This window comes from Lissotriton helveticus, chromosome 2_1, assembly GCF_964261635.1.
Source record: "Lissotriton helveticus chromosome 2_1, aLisHel1.1, whole genome shotgun sequence".
Classification (NCBI taxonomy): Eukaryota; Metazoa; Chordata; class Amphibia; order Caudata; family Salamandridae; genus Lissotriton; species Lissotriton helveticus.
This window is the reverse complement of record NC_136059.1, coordinates 552,830,507-552,854,858: the sequence shown is the minus strand read 5'-3', so window position 1 is coordinate 552,854,858 and position 24,352 is coordinate 552,830,507. Positions and strand designations below refer to the sequence as shown.

The 24,352-nt window shown below is 44.4% G+C and overlaps 1 long non-coding RNA gene across 1 annotated transcript in view; it reads left to right on the top strand.

The window, feature by feature from the left end:
* LOC144819422 (uncharacterized) overlaps positions 1 to 24,352 on the top strand; it is a 419,348-nt gene that overhangs the window by 73,547 nt on the left and 321,449 nt on the right. The window lies entirely within an intron of this gene.

The following is a 24,352-nucleotide window of genomic DNA, read 5'->3' as shown; positions in this document are numbered from 1 at the left end:
TCAGATTAGCACAGCGCCAAGAAGCGCTCTAGTAGGTCTCGCGTCATTACATTACATTACATTAAAATTATTTATACCGCGCACTTTTACCAGTGGTTTCTTGGCGCTCTAGTAGGTCTCGCGTCCGCTCTTACATCAGCGGAGCCAACCCGCCCACCATCCTGCCGGTATGCGGGACCGCCCGCCATAAGGGCGGGGTTCCCGGGGGCGGTATTAGGATGTGCCCGCCACAGTGGCTGCCACATCCTACATGTTAAGCAATGTGGTGGGCGGTGCTCTCAGCACTGCCCGCCACAATGCTTAAAAAGCACTTTTACATTTGCATAATCAAAGAGGCAGGCACCGCGCGGTGCCTGCCGCTTTGATTATGCAAATGCAGGGGGGTACCACAGGTACCCCCCATGTGCACCTCCCTACTCTCCTTCACTCTGAGGGCCCGCTGGGGCCCCCCAGAGTGAAGTCCGCATGCTTTTCCGAAAGGCATTGAAAAATGCCCATGCTAATATGACTGGCGGTGTCTGATAGACACCGCCACCATATTATTCCTTTTCAGAACCGGCCGCAAGGCTGGGGGGAAAACATGAGTGGATGGCGGGCGGATTGCCCCCGCCATCATAATGGGCCCCTTAGTATTGTTTTTAAGTTAATCATTAGCATTTATAACATTTTCATTAAATATTTACCTGTTTCTTTGTTGTTTGCAGGGCTATGCTCTTTGTTTGGATGCTTTACTCCTCTTTATTTTTGTTGATGCTTCTGTTGGGAAAAGAAAATGATATTTATGTATATGTTTTGTTTTTTATTTTGGATTTTTTCCTATACAGCCATTTTTTTGCTAGTTTTTCTTTTAACGGTTGGCTTTTTTATTCTAGTTTATATACTTACTTTTGTTTTATAGTTGATGAAGTTGTAAACGTTGGGCTTCTTTTTTGGTAATTTTGATATATCTGCAAGACATGTTAAGAAAGCAAGAAAATGTATTACTTATTGTTTAATTATTTAGTTTTAGTTTTTAGCAGTAAGTTTAGTAGCTATTATAAGGTAGTTGTACTTACTTTAATTTTGTGTAGTTTTCTTTAGATGTAGTAGCTTTGTTTTCTGGTGTAAATCTGGTAGAGTTTCTCCTTCTTCACGTTTTGTGGCGCGAAGTGTTATATAGTTGTGTTTTTGCTTTCTTTTTATAGTGTTTCTATAATGTGTTGCTTGTTTTTATTGGTTGGTCTAATTGTTTGGTGTTTTGTATTGGTTGGTTTAGAGTTTTTGAATTTTTTTGGCAGTTGTGTTGTTTATGTAGAAGATGTCAATTAGTCTTTTTTGTGTCTGTATTTTTACTATGTTTTATTTTTTAAATATTTCATAGTGTGAGATGTATAATGTTTTATTTTTTAATTTTATGTGAATGTATTATATTTTTGAAATGTAACTTAATTTTAATTTTATGTTGTTTATTTAATAAGTGATTATAGTATGTTTCATTTTATTTAATTATGGTGAGTTATGTTTCTTTGTTCCATGTTTTTTAAGTTAATGTGTTGTGTATTTTATTATGTATAGATAAGTCGATAATAATTTTTTCGATATTTTTGTGGTCTATATTTTTGGTTTCGATATTTTGGCTTATGTCTTTACATGTGTTAAAAGTCAATATATATTGTTTTTGATATTTTTAATGGTCGATAATGTTGTAATCGATTTTTTGGAGTTGCGATATTGTGGACTCGATATTTGTGTTTTTATTTAGTTAAGTATTGGTAGTCGATATTTTTGTACTAGATATTTTTATTTCGATTTTTTGGGTACTAGATATTCGGTCTGTCGATATTGTTTCAGTGATCCGTTTCTGGAGTGTCCTATATTGAAAGATTTTTGGCAACAGATAGGTCAAGTCTGCTTTCCAAAATTAGGCATCGATTTCTCTCCAAACGCAAGGGATATTATGCTAGGACCTCGTATGTTTAGTCATCAACAAAAATCGGGTATTATTGATCTTGTGTGTGGTGGCTAGATTGGTCATCGCTAGAGTTTGGATTAGTATATATCCTACTAATAGTAGCGATTGGTGGACTCTGTTGAAGGAGATATATTCAATGGAACACATATTGGCAAATTCTAGGGGCTTACAAGCCTAGAACAAACTTAATTCTGTTTGGGGACTTATATCGGAATTTTTTGATTAGGAATTCAGTATAATTACTTATGTATATTATGTCTCTTGTTCTACTTTAGCTTTTATATTATTTTTGTGCTCCTATGTCTTTTCTCTTTCTTTAATTTTTTCTTTTTAAGATGTACTCCTGCTTATCATTATTGAACTGAATCATTGGATTATTGAAAGATTGTTTATGTTATTTGCTGACTTGTTGCATAATAAAGATATAAAAAAAAAAAAAACTAGGGGTGGAAAATCCATGGCGGTACCAGGCACAAAAGCCTGGAACACCCTTCCTACTAAGCTGAGGCATACCCACTCGGAACTCACCTTCAGGAAACTCCTCAAAACATGGATTTTCGCCACCCCAGAACACCTAGCGCTATCACTAATCTAATCTTCCCTCTTTAAGGGGTCCATTACGATGTCGGGCGGTTTGCCTCCGCCAGGCTGGCGGTGGCCACCGCCGGCCTGGCGGAGGCAAACCGCCCGACATCGCAAGCCCAAATCCCCTCCACCAGATTAGGATGGCGGAGGGGAAGGCGGCGGTGAAAAACACCGCCCGCCTGTTTTCCGCCCCGGTCGCCTTGCGGCCGGGGCGGAAATCCTGTAACATGGTGGCGGTGTCTGTAAGACACCGCCCGCCATATTACAATGGGCTGTGAGGCAAGCCTTTCCGTGGCGGCAATGCCGCCACGGAAAGGCAGGCGGTCTTCACTCTGGGGGCCCCCTGCGGGCCCCCAGAGTGAAAAACAGTAGGGGGTTGCTTACGGGGGGTACCTGTGGTACCCCCCTGCATTTGCATAATGAAAGCGTCAGGCACCGCGCGGTGCCTGACGCTTTCATTATGCAAATGGTGAAAAGCATGTTCAGCATTGTGGCGGGCGGTGCAGAGAGCATCGCCCGCCACAATGCTGTAAATACAGGATGTGCCCGCCACTGTGGCGGGCACATTCTAATCTCACCCTCGGGACCCCCGCACTTATGGCGGGCGGTCCCATTCCCCACTATGGTGACGGGTGGATCATAATGAACCCCTAAGTCTCCCTTTCTCACGTGCTATTTAGCACTCTCACCTTCATACGCCTGTTTTTCTTTCTGTCCTCAAAAGCGCCAAGATGCTCCTTGGAGTGAACGTTGCGCTATACAAAAAACCCCTTCATTCATTCATTCATTCATTCATTCATTCACATGCATGGAATTATTCGTGTCCGCCACCGGACACCAAGGATGCCCATGTGCCCTGTTCAAGACAATGTAGTGTTGGTCTTAGAAAGTGACAGGGTAATGAATAGACATCTGTAGGACACCTGCACGGGTGAGCTGTAACCCCTGCTTTCAAATCCTTCTTGGAGCTAGCTGCTAACTTGGTGACTCTAATTGCTCTGTAAATAAATACCATACAGAAAACGGTTTTAAAAAGCACCTTTTCTTAAGGAGAGGTACAAGTAGCAAGGCGGCACTTCGATCACTCTTGCTAAGTTATCAAAGTCAGCAGACCTGATGCTGTCCTGTTTGTTACTCTTCCACCTGTCCCAACCCTTTAACACCTTCCTGAAGCGATAGGGGTGAAAACAATCTTGTGCCCCAGACACTTTGGCACAGAGAGCCAAAACCGTAATGCAAGTCTTTGCATAAGCCGCCAACCGGTCCTCGCCCAGAAGATGCAAAAGGAATTTAATCAATGACTTCAGCATGAACATTCCTTGTCCCACATTTCCTCACCCAGAGGCCCCTTCAAATACCCTCCTGCTCATAAGTACTAATCTGACAGGGACACGTTCTGTGAAGACTGCACTAAGCTTCCAGAGCTCTGTGGGAATGGAGTGGCTTCTTCAGATGCCCCTGGATGACACTGAATGAAATCCTACATCTTCAAAGGAGACAGAGCACCTGTTATATTATTAATCATACCAGGAACAAGTTTAGCTTTAAATAAGATGATCTTTTTCAGACGAGCACTTGTGGTTTCCACAAGTCAATATTAGCTGAATGCATATATTGCTGCAAGTTAATTAATCACAAAACACACATACTGCCAGCCCAACAGATATGCCGACCAATCGCAGAAATGAGGTGTGCAAGCAGCCAGAGCCAACAAGATAGGGAACAACTCCAAAAGAGTAATGTTTCTCACCCGGTTAGACACAACCCATCATATGGGCAGCCCTGGCCACACCGTTCATTGGCCAAGAATGGCACCCAAACCAAAACTTCTTGCCGTGTCATTAAACAGGCCAATTTTCTCAGGTGTTCCTACTGAAAACGGAGTCCAGGATATGCTGGAACACTGCTAACATTCTCAAAATATTACAGGAGAAAATATCGAAAGGTATGTATAGATTTTCTAAATCTAACTCCACATCTATGTACCCTGGTGCTGATTGTCTATCTGTCTGTCTGTCTGTCTGTCTGTCTGTCTGTCTGTCTGTCTGTATGTCTGTCTGTCTGTTCGTCCGTCCGTCTATCTATCTATCTATCTATCTATCTATCTATCTATCTATCTATCTATCTATCTATCTATCTATCTATCTATCTATCTATCTATCTATCTATCTATCTATCTATCTATCTATCTATCTATCTATCTATCTATCTATCTATCTATCTATCTATCTATCTATCCCCCACAATGCACTGCTGATGACATCACATATTACATCATTCATGACATGATCAGCGACATCACTTATGACATCTCAAATGACAACACTGATGACATCACTGATGACATCATCCAGTGACTGTGTGTTATTGCAAACTATAAATATGTTCTATATATCTAAATGCCAAGGTGTATTGAAGAATGAGAGGGTGTATGAGTGTCTGTATGGATGACTTTGTGGGTGCGTGACTGACTGTATAAGTGAGTGATTAAATGTGTCTTACTGAATGCATGGGTTAGTGACTAAACTGTGTGAATCTCTGTATCATTTTGTTAGTTGGTGTGTAAGTGGCTGCATGAGATGGTGAGAAGCTACATGAGTGTCTATATGGGTTATTGATTGGTTGTCTGAGTATCTGTATGGGTGCCTGAGTGTCCGTGTGGGTGGGGGGAGTGTGTGACTCTCTGCATAGATGTATGAGTGGGTGATTCACTGGGTGTATGGGTTCAAGACTGCATGTGTGAAGGGCTGTATGGGTGGGTGAGTGTGTGTATGGGTGTGTTGGTGGGTTAATAGATGTCTCAGTGGTATATGTGGGAGTAACTACATATGTGAAAGGCAGTATATGTGCGTGTTGGAGTCTAAAAATCACAATTTGGTAGAGTGGGTTATTGTGAGAGGGTCTGTATGGATGAGTTTGTGCTTGTATCAGTGATCGTAAAAGAGAGTAAGTATGTGTTAGTATCTGCATGAATAAGTGAGGTGGTGTATGTATACATTTTTAGGTGAGTAAAAGTGAGTGTAATTGATTCTGTGCATGACTGACTAGGTGAGGTGCGTGAGTAACTATGGATGAGTGGAGATGTGTGAGTGTCTCTATAAGTGTATGAGTGCATATGATAGTGCTATATTGATGAGTGACTGCATGCATGAGTGACTGTATGGGTGAATGCGTGGATGTGTGTGTAGACCTAGGAATCAGTGAGTGGGTATGTAGTAACTAGTATTGGTGTGTCTATGGTTTCGAAAATGGTAGTCTGTATTTTAGAGTGGGTGGATCAAAGTTTATATTAGGCTGTAAGAGGTTGCATCAGATTATCACGTGGATGATGTCATCAGTGATGTCATTTGAGATGTCATCGGTGATGTCATCAGTGATATTATCAGTGATGTCACTGACCATGTCATGAATGATGTCATGAGCAGTATATTGAGGGGCGCGAGTTATAGTTAGCTAAACTAACTATACCGGCCAAATTTCTCTGATTTGTATGAGTGAAATGCCCAACTAACTATAACCTCCCTGAAACCTGTGTTTTTTTCAGTGAATTTTGAAGGTTTTTTAAATGTAATTTCTAACTATAATGTCCCTGAAACCTAGGGTTTTTTCAGTGTATTTCAAAGGTTTTTTGAATGCTAATTTCTAACTATGCCTACAGAGGTAGGACATGTGCCGAAAGAGGAAGGAAGGTGCAGAAATAAGCAAGAGAAATGCAGAAAGAGGCAACACAAGTCCAGAAAGACAAAGAAAGTTGCAGAAAGAAGCAAGAGATATGCAGAAAGAACCAACAGAGGTGCATAAAGAGGCCTTGGTGCAAAGTCATCCTGTGCCCCCAACTTTTTGCTGACTGGCACTCTACAAACTCGCTCCCTGGCCTGCTCTTGGATGGGGATTGACGTCCCCTTCATTGCTCGGGGTCCTTTAGAGACCAACTAGCCTACCTCTTACCTCCAGTAAGCCCCACACAGTGGGATTATTGAGAGATGGACAAAGGCCACTCCCCCTTTCTCCACCACTGCAAATGCACCCCTGGAACATTCTAAGTAGGGGATTAAGTCCCCTTGAATACTGAGGGTCTCTGGGAGTACCTCCAGTAAGCACCACACAGCTGGATTGCAGGGAGGTGGTCCGGGGCCACGCCCCCTTTTACCCCACTCTGCCACCACACCTCTTGGTGCACTACTGCTAGGGGGATGAAGTCCACTTGTGTCCTGAGGTCCTCACCATGTTTTTAGAAGACCACAACATCCTCAACATCTCCGAATCCGGATTCAGGTGTAACAACAGCACCGAATCAGCCCGCCTGGCCGCAACAGACGACATCCGCTCCCTACTGGACAAGGGAGAGACAGCGGCACTCATCCTACTCGACCTCTTGGTGGCTTTCAACACAGTCTCCCATCACACCCTGATAAGAAGACTCCACGAAGCCGGCATCAGAGACAAGGCCCTCGACTGGATCCAATCCTTCCTCTTGGGCAGAACGCAACAAGTGAAACTTGCCCCCTTCCTCGGAGTTCCCACACCCACCACCTGCGGAGTACCCAAGGGATCCTCCCTCAGCCCCACGCTGTTCAACGTCTAAATGGCCCGCTACCCACCATCATCAAAAACGACAGAATAAACATCATCACCTACGCCTGCGACACTCACCTCATCCTCTCCCTCTCCAACGGACCCGACAAGGCCAGACACAACTTCCACAAAGGCATGAAAGCAGTCGCCGACTGGATGAGTGACAGCTGCCTTCAACTCAACGCAGACAAGACAGAAGTACTCATCATGGGCCCTCAACCCAATGTATGGAGCAACTCCTGGTGGCTTCCTACCTTTGGAAACCCACCCAACCCCGCCCACCCACACCAACCAAGCCCTCAACCTCAGAATCATCCTGGACCCTGACCTCAGCATGAACCATCAGATCAACTCAGTCACCTCCAACTGCTTCTGCACCCTCCGCCTCCTACACAAGACCTTCAAATGGATCCCCCTCGAACATAGAAAGGCCATCACACTCACCCTCATCACCAGCAGACTGGACTACAGTAATGCACTTTACACCTGAATCAACAAAAAACTCACCTGCAAATTGCAAAAACATCCAGAACACCACCGCCAGACTGATCCTCGACCTACCCCGACATTGCCACATTTTGCAACACCTATGTGTACTGTGCTGGCTCAACTACAGAACACCCTGGGTCTACACATAGAAGTGAAAGACAAATGAGTCAGCTGAACGGAGCAAGCACTCGAGTGCCAGTGTTCCGAGTGGGAGCGAGATATCCTGCTGCCAAGACCCATCAATCACCCAATGTCATTCATCATCTGGGTTTTGGTACAATCTTAGTCAAGGAAAACCGATCTTGTGAATTGATCGGAAAAAACCTTGACATAAAGGAGGACTGCGGGCTGACTAGTCACCCTACATAGTCCTTGCTATCGTCCAGAGACTCACTTGAGAAGGTGAGAGGATCAAAGGAATATAGGCAAGGAGGAGTGAAAAAGTGCAGCGCAACGAAAAAATATAAGAAGGTGGTGTTCTAAAAATGACTAAGGAGTACTCATAATAACTTTATTCCTCAAGTCCCCTTGTCATGATTTAAAAAGCAGAGTGTCGACGCTTGGAATTTACCAGACGTCAACCAGAGTAGAAGGTCGACATGTTTCTGCCCTCACTAGGACCTAACTGTGTCGGGGCATTCTTCAGGACCAGGCTATAAACATATAAAGCTGCTGCTGCAGAGGTGAAAAATTATAACTATGTGAAATTTATAATGTGAAAAATACTCCACCGGTCATGTCCACCACGAATGCTTTATGGGTACATTAACCGGAACCTGTAATAAACAAATATAACATGTATGTCAGAGCAAAGCTCCTTCACTGCACTCATTTCCAATCACAACATTCCAGCGTCACATAACGCTTATACATTTTTATTTTTCTTGGTGATATTACAAAAGTTTTATCACTTACCCATAACAATTGGGTGTCGCCCTTACCTCAACCTGGTTCATTACTCAGGGAAGGAGGCCCCGCTCTATAACAAGGACAAAAACAACCTGTCAATGATGTACATACATCACGACTGCATATGTCTCGTATATACTTCAAATCGCCCCTGGCTAGGGCCCACGGCTGGCACAACAACTCTAGTCTAGTCTTAAGGAGTAACCATCCTCAAAGAATGGGACTCCTGTTCATCGGAGGTATCTAGTAATGTCCTCATCAAATTGAGGGACAGATCCTAATACCCCTTTTCTCTTCTTCTCTATATCTCAAAGTGTCTATCTAGTATAAGGTATCCCTTTTACTCAGTTAGGCTAAAATGTCCAAAAGCTCTTGTCTGGTGCAAGATATACTTTTATTCAGTGAGGCTGCAATGTACAAAGTAACATGGGTCACAAGGTAAAGTATTCCCCCACCCATATTATTAACCAGTCCCCCTCTATCACAGAATCTGTGTTTACAAGAATTCCTGCTACACAGTGACTCACCTATCCGTCGGTACCCCGGGCCGTCTGGAGTAATGACCGGAGGTACCGACGTTCGTCTCCTGTGTGTTTTTATTTCATTAAGCGCGCTGTCCCCGCCTCGCTGGGTCCTTAAACACAGGTCAGACCGCGGCGATGCCTGCAGTCATTCCGTCTCACTTGAGCATGCGCGTAGGAAGAAAACACTCTCTCGCGCATGCTCAGTTAAAGGACGGCTAGCCCTGTTGTAGTGCGTCAGAACAAAAGACACATCAACTGCGCATGTATGTGAATCTCGAACTTTGCCGCGCATGCGCGCGACAACACACATTAGAATACAAATGCGCTATTCACCTAGTGTAGGAATTAGCATCAATGATGCATGAACTGCGCATGTGTGTGACGAGTACACTATTGTTCAGACAGAGGTCTTGTCCTCGATCCAGGGAACGTGGAGATGTTGATTTCAGCCCCTCGTTCAATTAATGATGCAGTAGTTTAGACATGTGGCAGTTTGGAGAATATACATATCAAATGAGTTCTCTAATTGAGAGAGAGTATTATGTGGTTCATAATTGTTTATGGATGTAACTGATGATGCCACATATTTCTTCATTAATGCGTGAGTACTGTACTGGTAATGTTCATTTTAGCCCCTCGTTTGATCAATACTGTGATAGTTCTGACATGTGGCAAAGATTCTCTAATTGCAAAAATAAGTATTTATATGGTTCATACCTATTTGTATGGTGTAACCGATGATGCCACATATTATCCTATTAATGCGTTGGTGCTGTACTCTTCGTGTACTTCGGTTGGTGAACCTCCATCCCGCTAGGACAAGGACAAACGGTGACAAGATAACATGGTAATATGCCCCTGTGTTTTCGCTACATTATTGTGCCCATGATGGTATTATGTCTGGATGGAGACCTCTAGTCTGTCATATTATAATACTGTTGGCATATGTATGTAATGACAAATCAGGTTAGTGCCAACCACGGTATTTCCTCGTTGAGCCCCTCCACATCTGTACGTATTCGGAACACCCAGCGCTGTTCCCGTTGTAAGAGGAACTTCTGGATGTCTCTAATGTGTGTGGGGATATATGGTTTTTCTAAGATCACCCAGTAAAGTTCTGTATCAGAGTGTCCTACATCTATGTAATGGTTGGTCAATTTAGTGGCACTTTTCTTGCACCGTATTGTACTCCGGTGTTCGGAAATTCTCACCTTGATCTTTCTCGAGGTCATCCCTACATACTTTTTGTTGCAAGGGCATGTGATTAAATAGATATCTCTCTCTGTATTGCAGTTGGTGTGTTTGTTCAGGGTCCAGGGTCTGGTGGTACCTATATCTATCTCTGTAGTGTGACTAGTCAGTGAACATACTGAGCAGTTTCCACACGGAAAGGGACCCTTCACAGGTGGTAAGTCCCAGAGGCCTCGTTCTTCCTGGTCGGGTTTCGACTCTCGTGGTCTGGTGTGTACAAGCCGATCCTTGACATTCATGCTTCTCTTGAATGCAAAAAGGGGAGGAGGTATTGTCTTTCCTCCAATTTCCAAAATCTTCCAATGTTTAAGGATACTTTTCTTCAGGGCATTCGAGTGACCCGAAAAAGTGGTCACACATGTCATCCTTTGTGTATCCGGCTCTTCAAGAGGAGTTGGTTTAGGCTCCAGTAACGCATCTCTGTTGTTGTTGGACGCTCTTTTTAGTGACGCTTTGATTGTCTTTTTTGGGTACTGTCTTTCCCGCAGTTGTCTAGAGAGTGCTTCTGCATGTTCCTTGTATTTTGCTGTGTTTGAGCAGTTACGTCTTACCCTCAAGAACTGACCGAATGGTAGGTTCTCACGAAGTGCCTGGGGGTGATAGCTCTGAAAATGAAGAAGTGAGTTTCTGTATGTATGTTGGCATCTGCTTGACTAGAGGTTTGAGAAAAAAGTCCACAAAAGTGGACAAAGGTTCCAATAGGGAACCTATGCCAGAGATGATGGGCCTCCCAGGGGGAGGTATACGTCCTTTATGTATCTTGGGCAGTATGTTGAAATATGGAACCACAGGAAATGTGGTAACTAAAAATGCTGCCTCCAGGTCCGTAATCCAATGCTCCTCCTTGGCTTCTTCCACCATTCTCTTGATGACAGTACTGAGCCTATGAGTGGGGTCAAGTTTCAATGGACAGTAGAATTTCTTATTGTCCAGTTGTCCTCTGCATTCGATGTTATACGCATCTGTGTCAAGAATCACAGTTGCTCCTCCCTTATCGGCGGGTTTGATGACAATTGACTTGTCATTCGCCAGAGTTGATAATGCTAAATGTTCACGGTTGGAAAGATTATTGTACTGTTTAGGGATTGTTTGGAAAAGCCGCTCGGTATCATTGAGCACTGCTCTTTCAAATGTCAAAACTTCAGGCGGAGTAAGACTCTGTGGTGGATTGAATAATGATTTATTACGTAAGCCAGTATTCTTATCTTTAGTTGGATCATCGTGTGTGATAGGCACATCCTTGAAAAAAGCACAAAGTCTTACTTTCCGAAAAAAGGCAGCCAGCTCTTGTCTGGTCTCAAATGGATCACCTTTATGTGTAGGCACAAATCCTAGCCCTTTCTCCAGGACCAGAGTCTCATCTCCTGTCAAAGTACGTTGACTTTAGATTGACGATCAGACTCGTGCCGTGCTCGGCCCTGGTGGAGCCGATTCCTGTTGGTTGCTCCTGGTCCGTGATGCCGGTGGGGGGCTCCAATGTACATTGGTCTGTACTGACCGTCTCCTGCCTCTGGAGCGGCGCTGGCCCTGGCCTAAAAAATGCTGCTGTTGTGGGTAGTTTCCGAAGGGTTGATAGGGATACATTTGTCCCGGAAATGGTGGATAAGTGAAATTGTAAGGGCCAGGTGGCCACCATTGTGGTGGAGGAGGTTGTTGAAATTGATTTCCTCTCCTAGGGCCTCGAGATCTGCAATTTCCACCTCTCCCTTGATTGTTGGCAGAGGAGTCAGAGTCTGTGGAGTTACCATCACTCCCAGAGGTAGAGTAATTCGAACCAGGTCTCCTATTTTGCTGGTTATATACTGGCGGAACGTAATTATCACTGGTATATGGATATACCTTATCCATCGCAAACTTAGCCAGATCCTTCTTGAATTTGGCAATCTTTGAGGCCAAGATATTATCTTTGAACTCCTTACTGGTTTTATCGTTTTCTTTGGCTTGTTTGTTATAAGTAGTCGTGGTAATTATCACCGATTTTATCTGTGACTCTAGTGTTTGTATTTCAATGAGAATATTATCGGCTATTCTTTTAGCCGTGGTGATTATTAGAATCAGCCAGTCCCTAGTGCATCGCCATGCAGCTAAGGACCAATCTTTTTAGAAAAGCTTTGTCTTCAAGGAATAGCCTAGGGGCGTTTGTTACAATCAGACCTGTCGGTGCACAGTCTGCCCTAAGGTATTCAGTCATAATCGCACCATGTACCTGGGTACGTGAATGTGAGCGTTTTAAAAGGAGAACTTTATTCCAATCTGCATTATTGTGCTGGCTCCCCATAGAGAAAAGAATCACTTTCAAGATCCTCACCTACGCACACAAAGCCCTCCACAACACCGTACCAGCCTAACTCAACCAGTGACTAAACCTCCATGTACCCCACAGGGCCCTACGCTCAGCCCAGCTCTCTCTCGCAGAAGTACCCTGCATCAGGAAAACCAGAACAGGAGGACGCTCCTTCTCCTACCTCGCAGCCACTGCCTGGAATGCCCTACCCACCCACATCAGACAAACCATCTTGCTCCCCAGCTTCATGAAGGATCTGAAGACTTGGTTATTAAAATCCACCTCACCGGCATACGCTACACTACCCCCTCAGCGCTTTGAGACTCTAAAGGGTGATTATCTGCATTTTATAAACTTTGATTGATTGATTGATGGACCCCAGGACATTGCAGGAGCCGGCCCTGGGGGGTGGCGGTCCCCAGGGCCATGAAGGGCTCCAGGAACAGGGACAGTGCGCCTCCCCTCCCTTCATTTCTAAGGCCCCGGGGAGGTGGTGGTCCTCGTGGCCGGAGGTCCATATTGGACCCCCAGATGAGAATATTTAGTGTCCCGGGCAGGTGGTCGTCCCCAGGGCATGTGGGGGGCTCGAGCCCCCACACATCTTTTTAAAAAAAACTTAGCCCCGGGGAGGTTGTGGTCCACAGGGCTGCTGGGGGGATGCATTTAAATTGGCAAAGCCCCGGGGAGGTGGTGGTCCCCGGGGCATGTGGGCCGCTCAAACCCCCCCACACACATTTAACATTTAGAAAAGAGAGCCCAGGGAGGTGGTGGTCCCTGGTGCAGCGGGGGGGCTGCTTGCCCCCGCAAATCATCAATGTAGGTGGTCCCTGGGGCTGCGTGGGGCCCCCGCTGTATAATTTGGGATTGCTCCCAGGACCTGGCCCACCCGGGGGTTTAACAATACCGAAGTGCAGGAGCCCACACTTTGTTTTTTTTAATTTTCTTGGCAGGATTCGCACACCCAGCGCAAATTCAGCCCTTTAAAAAAATGCTTATTTTGGCCTCAGCAGGCCTAGGGGGTCAGGGTGTTTCCACCCTGCCCCCTTTTGTTGTTATTTAACGTTTTTTTCACTGTTTTCTTGTGCCTCGGTTTCTGAGTCACCAGATGGTTGCCAACACTTCCTGGTTTGGAGTGGTGGCAGCCAATCAGAAGTCAGCTCGTGCTCAGTAGGAGTCGCAACTCCTCTTCGGTGCTCAGTTATCAATATTTTTCTTTTTTTAATTTCTCAGGAACTACTGAACGGATTTACACCATTTAAAAAAAGGGCTCTTTCTCAACCAAGACCTACTTTTTTGCCAAATTTGGTTTTGAGACCCCCTTTTTTCTCGGCCCCCGCTTGATGAATCACCCCAAAACTTTCAAGACAGGAGCTAACTGGAGCACACCATTTGCTTTGAAAATTTTGCAAGGATACGTCTGAAGGCGCCAAAGATATTGGCAAAAGAAAAAATGCTTTTTGAATAGAAACAAGGTCCTAACTATAACTGCCTACTGGTGACTGCCAGGGTTTTAGGGTGGGTAAGGAGATTTGGGTGTCAAGGGGGATTTTAGGGTTTAGGTTAGATGTTGGTTTTTGGTGAATTTTTAGGTTAGATTTTGGTTTTTGGTGAATTTTTAGGGCTTAGGGTGGGTAAGGAGTTTTGGGTGGGAGAGGCATGTTTAGAGTCTATTGTTTGTATGGGCTTTTGAGTGGCAAGAGAATTTTTATGGTTTAGGGTAGGTGTTAGATTTGGGGGTCTCTAGTTGGCACTGGTAGGTACTTGTGACAAAAAGGGACCCTCTCCTCTAGTCAGGACAAGGGGATTACACTCCTAAAATAATCCCTGCTCACCCTCTAGGCTGTGTGGCGCGAGCAGTCAAGGCTTATTTCAGAGGCGTTGTAAGTTAAGCAGTTGTGACCACACACAGTAACCCAGTGACAACACTACAAATGGACACCACACAGGTTTTATATCAAAAATAAGTAGACTGTATATAGAGTTACCACAAGACCATAAACGACAAAAATACACACTACGATTACTTTAAGATGGTAGATTTAAGCTTAGTTCAGTTCAGTTCTTAGATGCAACACACTGCGTCAATGTACCTTAGGTTGCGTTGCTCTTCCACGACAAGCAATGTCGCAGCGATGGGAAATGCGGCAAAGTTCAGATACAAAGAAATAAAGACGTGACGATCTTCCAGATGCAGCACGCTTCTCGGGGATGCGAGAAACTCCCGGTTCGATGCGTGGACTGCAGCAGTGACAACCTTACAATACGACGGCAACAGCTCCAGCGGCGATGCTCTTCTCCACGATGCGTGAAGCTTCCGCTTGATGCGACAACTACAGCGGCGACATCCAAGATGCGACAGCAGCAGCTCCGATGGCGGCACGCTTCTCGGGGATTCGAGGTGCTCTTGGTTGATGCGGTGCAATGCGACAGTTCCAGCGGCGACACCCTCCTGTTTTGGAGTTGCGATGGCAGGCACAGCGACGGCGACACGCTCCGACCTCGTTGCGAGATTCTTCTCCTGATGCGGTGCAGTGCGACAGTTCCAGCGGTGACACCCTCCTTCAGAGTTGCTACGGCAGGCACAGCGACGGCGACACGCTTCTTCTCGTTGAGTCACGCTTCAAGCTCCTTGCGACACGCTGTTCCTCAGAAGTCCCAAAACAGCAGCAGGCACTTCCACAAGAACTCTGGGTAGCTGGGGGTGAAGTCTGTTGTCCCTGAGACTTCAGCAGGAGGCAAGCTCTTTTCCAAGCCCTTGGAGATCCTTCACAAGTTGAAAGCTAAGTGCACAAAGTTCCTTTCTCCTTCCTTTGGCAGTAAGGCAACCACTGCAGGCCAATCCCCCAAGCAGCTTGGGAATAGTCTCGCCTCAGTTTCTTCAGGTTCCTCTCCTCAGTAAAGGTTTCTTCTTGTAGTCCAAAGTGATCTAATTTCATGGGATCAGGGTCCCAATATGTATAACCAAAATCCTTTGTTCTCTGAAGTGAGAGGGGCCTTTGCCCAGTCCAAACCAGTTCTGAAGCACTCTGTTTACCAGACTTTTCCTTTCCTTTCACAGTGCAGGGCATGCACATCAGACGCCTCACAGGAGGTGGATCCAGCATTGTGGAAGGCAAGTACAGTCTTGGAGCACTTTGTTTACAGGACTCCTTCTCTTCTTTCAGTGTGCAGGGCAGAGACATCAGCCGCTCCTGAGGGGGTGGAGCCAGTATTGTTGAAGGCAGGCACAGCCCTATTCAAAGTTCAGGTGCAACTCCTCCCTCCCATCTAGATGCATATCTCTCTATTCACCACTGGGTGACTCAGCCTGTCTCTTGGAATTCCCCAGCCCTGTCACTCACAAAACCAGACATGGGAATACACAGACTAGCAGAGGCAAGTTTGAATGGTTAGACAAGCAAATACCTACTTTCTAAAAGTGGTATTTGCAAACACAGGCATACTAAACTCAAATTTCTACCATGTTCTCTGAGACAGTTAGGATTATAAACTGTAATAACTCTAACAACCCAGACCGGAGTCAGCGGGTCCGGAGAAAGATGCGGGCTCGAAGTTCTAAATTCCAAAGTTTCAAAGTTTCAGCACTCTATACAGTAGTATTAACTTTTCATATCGCAGTCCACAAAAAAGTAGCACACAAGGAAAAGATCATCCAAGTCCAGGGTATATGTTTCTTGATGCAATGTTCTTTTTATTTTTCTCAAACAAATTCTCTCTTCAGAATTCCATTGAACATTGCCAACGCGTTTCGTCTCCTGAGAGACTTCTTCAGGGCTGAGAAGCCAGACCTAAAAATTGAGCCATTTGCTGAGGTACTGTTTCTTTTCCGCTGAAAGAAATCTTTCTATGGCCCTTCTTCTGTGTCCAGGAAGTCTTAGAATCTCTCGCTCTCAGATATACTCACTTATATACTTCAATACTCACATATGCTAGTTTAAAACATATGTAGTTACTCATAAAGATACTATTGAGACAGTCATTCACTCACTAACGCACCCATACACACACTCATCCACCCATACAGTCCTGCACATATACTGTCTTCAAAACAAATACAAACAGTGAGTCAGTCATTCATGCATCTGTGCGCTAAGGAATACTCCTCACCGAACCGTACAAACACTCATTTTGGTACTCAAAAAACCAACTAATAACCCATATACACACTCATGTAGCTACTCACCAACCCATGTAGCCACTTATATACAAAGTGAGACACTGATACAGATATTTAAAATATTTAAAGATTACTCGCTAGTACACCTATTCACTAAGATATACTTAATAAGTCAGTTATACAATCAATTTTTACAAAAAAAACATCCATTTAGACACTTATTTACCCATTTATTCTTCCATCGACCTTTAGATATACATATATAAAAAAATATATTTTTCAGAAAGACACACATTCACTGGATGATGTCATCAGTGATGTCAACAGGGATGTCATTTGAGATATCATCAGTGATGTCATGACTGATGTCACTGACCATGTCATGAGTGATGTAATATGTGACGTCATCAGCAGTGCATTGCGGGCGCGCAAGTTATAGTTAGCTGAGCTAACTATAACGGAGGAATTTCAAAGGTTTTGTATGAGAGAAATGTTCAGCTAACTATAACGTGTGAAACCTATGGTTTTTTCAATGAATTTGCATTGTTTTTTAAATGCTAATTCCTAACTATAACGTGTGTGAAACCCATGGTTTTTTCAATGAATTTGTAAGGTTTTTTAAATGCTAATTCCTAACTATAACGTGTGTGAAACCTATGTTTTTTTTCATAAATTTCAAAGGTTTTGTAAATGATAATTTATAAATGTATTAATTATTGTCTTTCTTTTTATACTAATTTCTTATATTGTTAATATAAATATTTATATTTATTAAATTTTTTAGATTATATTTCATATTCTTATTATTAAATAATCACAAAACCAAATTGCAAAGTAATTTTTGGATGAATTATTTCTTGACGTCGGTTGCAAGTATAACAGCTCCAGCAATTCTCTTGGGGCCCTATGCTCACAATGCTGTGTCAATCCTTACACATATTCAAGCACATGCAAGGTTTTGACACAGCATAAGCTCAAAACTCACTGAATAAAATGTTATACATTTCACTCAGTCACTTTTACGAGTTCTTGCTGCACCCCCTTCTGCACAAGAAAGCCTCTTCTGGTGCAGTGCTTTACAATGTAATACACCCTCCAGATGCATCACATTGTTAATAGCACACACCATGGCACATCTTTTGCACCACCGCTGTGTCACAAAAGTGACGCAACGGCTGTGTAAAAGAGGCACAAGGGGATTGTAAATCCGCCCCTAACACATACAAATTCACCCAGGCACTTTCACCAGCAGCGCAAATTGAAGCATACACTTGTAACATATTTATGTACATATGATACATTCAAGTGCTTCGGACATACTACAGTATACTATAGATAAACACCTTATAGATTCATGCTGTAGCAGTTCCTTATAGTTATGCACTTTCACATTCTCCATACACTAGTAACATATTCATTCATTCATTTATGAACTACACATTTATTCTAACAAACATTTACACACTACCATAGAAATATAGTTCTTTCTTTGACCAGTGAAGGTAGTTCTGAAAAGAACTGTTTTTTTTCTTTTGTATGTTTTTTGTGTTTTCTCAACCAATTCCAAGCGGAACAAAAGAATGAAAAAAAGAACAACTAATGTCAAGGACAGCAATGATCCTGCAACCTGCGTTTCATCAAGTCTATAGACTGTTCCCCATAACACAAAAGTTTGTTGCAATAAATGCATAAAATTTTAACTTTAGCAAAGTCAGAATCAATTTGTGGGTGTGGACTGCTTACTGAAAATGCTGATGCCGCAGTTGATGTGCTTGTTGCAGTAGCAGGTGGATTCTCGTGCATCCTCCGTCTTGCAGCTCGAGCAAGGTTCTTGGGGTGCAAGTTCTTCACATGTCGCACCATATTTGCTGTTCCAAAGGAGTGTTTTTTACATGGATCACCCCTTGAAAGAGTTGTTTGGCAAATTTTACAGGTTACTTTTGGAGCATTAACCTTTTTCTGACCTTCTGGAAATGGAACAACTTCCAAATTAGAGCTTCTTTCCTCTTCTTTGGACGTTCTTCAGGAATGAGATCTCCTTCTGAAGAACTGCTGGAAGATGAGTCCATTGCTCTTATTATTGTGATCTTCCTTCTATTTGAGAAGATTCTCAGAACAAATGCTTCTTCTTTGAAAGTCAAAGTCGAATAATTATAATGGGACGGAACTTTCAACAGTTGCAATAGGAAAAGTTATGAACCAATCAAATCTCTGCTTTTAAAGTCACAGGGCTTTGCGTACGCTTATGATGCGCTTGCGCAGCTCTTTCAATACGAGTACACATGATGTTCTACGGCGATTTGTGTAATTCTTTTTAAAAGTAATATATGATTGTTAGAAGTATTTAACAAAATTCATAGTTATCCCAAATGTCTGCCCTTAGTATGTACATTAAATACATACATGTTTTAAACCAAGTACAAACATTGCCCCCTTTCGCGTACAGAACGCCGTACATGACGTCACACCGAAGCTTTAATGCGACGCATAACGTCAAAGCATATTTGTACCATATGCGCGGGCACCCGCTGAGTATGATAAGCAGTACAAACTATGGTGCGACCTCCCTCTCAGTGACAAATCAGAGCTCAGGGCGCTCTAAGGAGAATGATTAGAAGTGTTGACTCATTGCAGATCCGATTCTGGGCCTGCCTCTGCGCACATGATAACACCACCCCCATCTCTCTCTGTTGTTAATTGTTAGTGCACACACTCATACTTGTACATGCACGGTGGACGCCCGCCCACACTACCCACATGCCACCACCTAGCATGCTTGCTATCATTTAGCCTGCAAACCAATACATTACCCAAAGGCATGTCCCCCAGGGCCATCATTCTTACAGACCATGAAAACGCTACCAATGACGGCCATGGCCTTGGCGTGGTCAGCCCCCGCGGTTCCCATATAATGCTGGCACCGACGTGAGCACGCTCTCTTTTGCCTGCCTGTGCTGCGGTGACAGACAGACTGTCGAAAACACCCCAGACTCACATAATTGAAATATTTCTTTATAAGTAACGAGGCCCTATACACATCTAATCTTAAAAATTGTGCGTGCATAAATTTCTGTGTCGTATTTCTGTACTACGCCACGTGCTTAGGCCTCTATTATTATTAATTGTGCGTCCATTATGGTATTTTTTTTTCCTGCGTCACAAGGTTGTCCCAGGCCTCTATTAACGTATTCATCTTCCTTTGTTTGCTGGAGCTGCAACAGTCTTAACTACGAAATATTAAGAACCCACATTAAAATTCACTTTTGATAGTATTTACGCAACTCAGTTTACGATCACTAATCAAAACGTCCTTTTGTTTCCTTCAGCAAACATCCTTCAGAAGCAACCACGGCCTATCGAGCAACAGCAATGGAATTCTCTGCAACTTATTGAATATACTTTGACGTATAGAAGCAGAGTTCAAGTCGAATGGTGAACTCCGGTGGCCGCACTCTTTATACAAGGTAAGCACAGCAGCCTAGATCTACAAAGCCTTCATAGCAATGCATTAGAAATCAGTCGCCATAACGGGCGTCAGTAATGCAGTAGGCACTTCCATATACACAGCACTTGAACTTGGCACTATAACAACTGAAATATACCAGGTACACTGCACTCGCAAAACTGTTGTGAAACTTTTATTTATGATAGTAGAGAGGACCATATTATCAAACCTTGGCAACAAAATTATCGCCACTTTATCAGCAGCAAACTGCCGCTAAAGTGGCCATACTAGGTTTGATAATATGCTCTATTGAATTCCAATCAAATCTCATGTTAGATGTGAAGGACATCTAACATGAGCTTCGATTGGAATTCCATAGAGCATATTATCAAACCCATTATCGCCACTTTAGAAACACTTTCCTGCCAATAAAGTGGTGATGATTTTGTCGCCCAGGCCTGATATTATGACCCAGAGTGCGTAGTGTCAGCAGCTTCTCTGTAAAATAAATAATTACCTCCGAGCAGTGACAACAGATACGTTACAACAGTCTGACAAACAGATCCACAACCTTATTACGCCACTTTTGAGTCACTTTTAACATAGATAAAGTGATGCAAGGAGCTAGTAAATATACATCTAACGTTTCAAGAAAAAATTCACAACCTTATTATTATTGATTGACCCCAGGACATTGCAGGAGCCGGCCCTGGGGGGTGGCGGTCCCCAGGGCCATGAAGGGCTCCCCTCCCTTCATTTCTAAGGCCCCGGGGAGGTGATTGTTCTCGGGGCCGGAGGTCCATACCGGACCCCCAGATAAGAATATTTAGTGCCCCGGGCAGGTGGTGGTCCCTGGGGCATGTGGAGGGGCTCGAGCCACCCACACATCTTTTTAAAAGAAACATAGCCCCGGGGAGGTTGTGGTCCACAGGGCTGCTGGGGGGCTGCATTTAAATTGGCAAAGCCCCGGGGAGGTGGTGGTCCTCGGGGCATGTGGGGGGCTCGAACACCCCCACACACATTTAACATTTATAAAAGAGAGCCCAGGGAGGTGGTGGTCCCTGGTGCAGCGGGGGGCTGCTTGCCCCCGCAAATCATCAATGTAGCCCCGGGGAGGTGGTGGTCCCTGGGGCTGCGTGGGGCCCGCTATATAATTTGGGATTGCTCCCGGGACCTGGCCCACCCGGGGGTTTAACAATACCGAAGTGTGGGAGCCCACACTGTTTTTTTAAATTTTCTTGGCAGGATCCGCACACCCAGCGCAAATTCAGCCATTTAAAAAAATGCCTATTTTGGCCTCAGCAGGCCTAGGGGGTCAGGGTGTTTTTACCCTGCCCCCTTTTGTTGTTATTTAATGTTTTTTTCACTGTTTTCTTGTGCCTCGGTTTCTGAGTCACCAGATGGTTGCCAACACTTTCTGGTTTGGAGTGGTGGCAGCCAATCAGAAGTCAGCTCGTGCTCAGGAGGAGTCGCAACTCCTCCTCGGTGCTCAGTTATCAATATTTTTTTTTTTCATTTCTCAGGAACTACTGAACGGATTTACACCATTTAAAAAAAAAGGGGTCTTTCTCAACCAAGACCTACCTTTTTGCCAAATCTGGTGTCATTCCGTTCAGCAGTTCGGGCTGTAGCTTTGTATAAAGTTCCAATGGAATCATTAACATGGGAAAACAAGTTTTGGGACCCCCTTTTTTCTCGGCCCCCGCTTGACAAATCACCCCAAAACTTTCAAGACAGGAGCTAACTGGAGCACACCATTTGTTTTGAAAATTTTGCAAGGATACGTCTGAAGGCGCCAAAGATATTTGCAAAAGAAAAAATGCTTTTTGAATAGAAACAAGGTCCTAACTATAACTGCCTACTGGTGACTGCCAGGGTTTTAGGGTGGGTAAGGAGATTTGGGTGTCAAGGGTTATTTTAGGGTTTAGGTTAGATGTTGGTTTTTGGGTGGCAATAGTTATTTAGAGATTAATATGGGTATGGGTTTTTGGGTGGCAAGTGAATTCCTAAGGTTTAGGGTGAGTATTGGTTTTTGGATGGTATGGGTATTTTTAGGGTAGGTGTGGGTTTTGGGATGTCAAGTGTACTTTAAGGGTTTAGGGTGGGTATGGGTGGCAAGGGAAATTATTTGGGTTTAGGGTGTGCCTGAGTTTTTGGGTGGCAAAGGAATTTTTAGGGCTCAGTGTGGGTAAGGAGTTTTGGGTGGGAGAGGCATGTAGAGTCTATTGTTTGTATGGGCTTTTGGGTGGCAAGGGAATTTTTATGGTTTAGGGTAGGTGTTAGATTTGGGGTTCTCTAGTTGGCACAGGTAGGTACTTGTGACAAAAAGGGACCCTCTCCTCTAGTCAGGACAAGGGGATTACACTCCTAAAATAACCCCTGCTCACCCTCTAGGCTGTGTGGCGCGAGCAGTCAAGGCTTATTTCAGAGGCGTTGTAAGTTAAGCAGTTGTGACCACACACAGTAACCCAGTGACAACACTACAAATGGACACCACACAGGTTTTATATAAAAAATAAGTAGACTTTATATAGAGTTACCACAAGACCATAAACGACAAAAATACACACTATGATTACTTTAAGATGGTAGATTTAAGCTTAGTTCAGTTCAGTTCTTAGATGCAACACACTGCGTCAATGTACCTTAGGTTGCGTTGCGCTTCCACGACAAACAATGTCGCAGCGATGGGAAATGCGGCAAAGTTCAGATACAAAGAAATAAAGACGTGACGATCTTCCAGATGCAGCACGCTTCTCGGGGATGCGAGAAGCTCCCGGTTCGATGCGTGGACTGCAGCAGTGACACCCTTATAATGCGACGGCAAAAGCTCCAGCAGTGACGCTCTTCTCCACGATGCGTGAAGCTTCCGCTTGATGCGACAACTACAGCGGCGACATCCAAGATGCGACGGCAGCAGCTCCGATGGCGGCACGCTTCTCGGGGATTCGAGGTGCTCTTGGTCGATGCGGTGCAATGCGACAGTTCCAGCGGCGACACCCTCCTGTTTTGGAGTTGCGACGGCAGGCACAGCGACGGCGACACGCTCCGACCTTGTTGCGAGATTCTTCTCCTGATGCGGTGCAGTGCGACAGTTCCAGCGGCGACACCCTCCTTCGGAGTTGCTACGGCAGGCACAGCGACAGCGACACGCTTCTTCTCGTTGAGTCACGCTTCAAGCTCCTTGCGACACGCTGTTCCTCAGAAGGCCCAAGACAGCAGCAGGCACTTCCACAAGAACTCTGGGTAGCTGGGGGCTGAAGTCTGTTGTCCCTGAGACTTCAGCAGGAGGCAAGCTCTTTTCCAAGCCCTTGGAGATCCTACACAAGTTGAATGCAAAGTACACAAAGTTCCTTTCTCCTTCCTTTGGCAGTAAGGCAACCACTGCAGGCCAATCCCCCAAGCAGCTTGGGAATAGTCTCGCCTCAGTTTCTTCAGGTTCCTCTCCTCAGTAAAGGTTTCTTCTTGTAGTCTAAAGTGATCTAATTTCATGGGATCAGGGTCCCAATATGTATACCCAAAATCCTTTTTCTCTGAGGGGAAAGGGGCCTTTTCCCAGTCCAAATCAGTTCTGAAGCACTCTGTTTACCAGACTTCTCCTTTCCTTTCACAGTGCAGGGCATGTACATCAGACGCCCCACAGGAGGTGGAGCCAGCATTGTGGAAGGTAAGTACAGTCTTGGAGCACTTTGTTTACAAGACTCCTTCTCTTCTTTCAGTGTGCAGGGCAGAGACATCAGCCGCTCCTGAGGGGGTGGAGCCAGTATTGTTGAAGGCAGGCACAGCCCTATTCAAAGTTCATGTGCAACTCCTCCCTCCCATCTAGATGCATATCTCTCTATTCACCACTGGGTGACTCAGCCTGTCTCCTGGAATTCCCCAGCCCTGTCACTCACAAAACCAGACATAGGAATACACAAACTAGCAGAGGCAAGTTTGAATGGTTAGACAAGCAAATACCTACTTTCTAAAAGTGGTATTTGCAAACACAGGCATACTAAACTCGAATTTCTACCATGTTCTCTGAGACAGTTAGGATTATAAACTGTAATAACTCTAACAACCCAGACCGGAGTCAGCGGGTCCGGAGAAAGATGCGGGCTCGAAGTTCTAAGACCCCAGGAGAGCAGGTAGGTTTTTGCAATTCCAAAGTTTCAAAGTTTCAGCACTCTATACAGTAGTATTAACATTTCATATCGCAGTCCACAAAAAAGTAGCACAC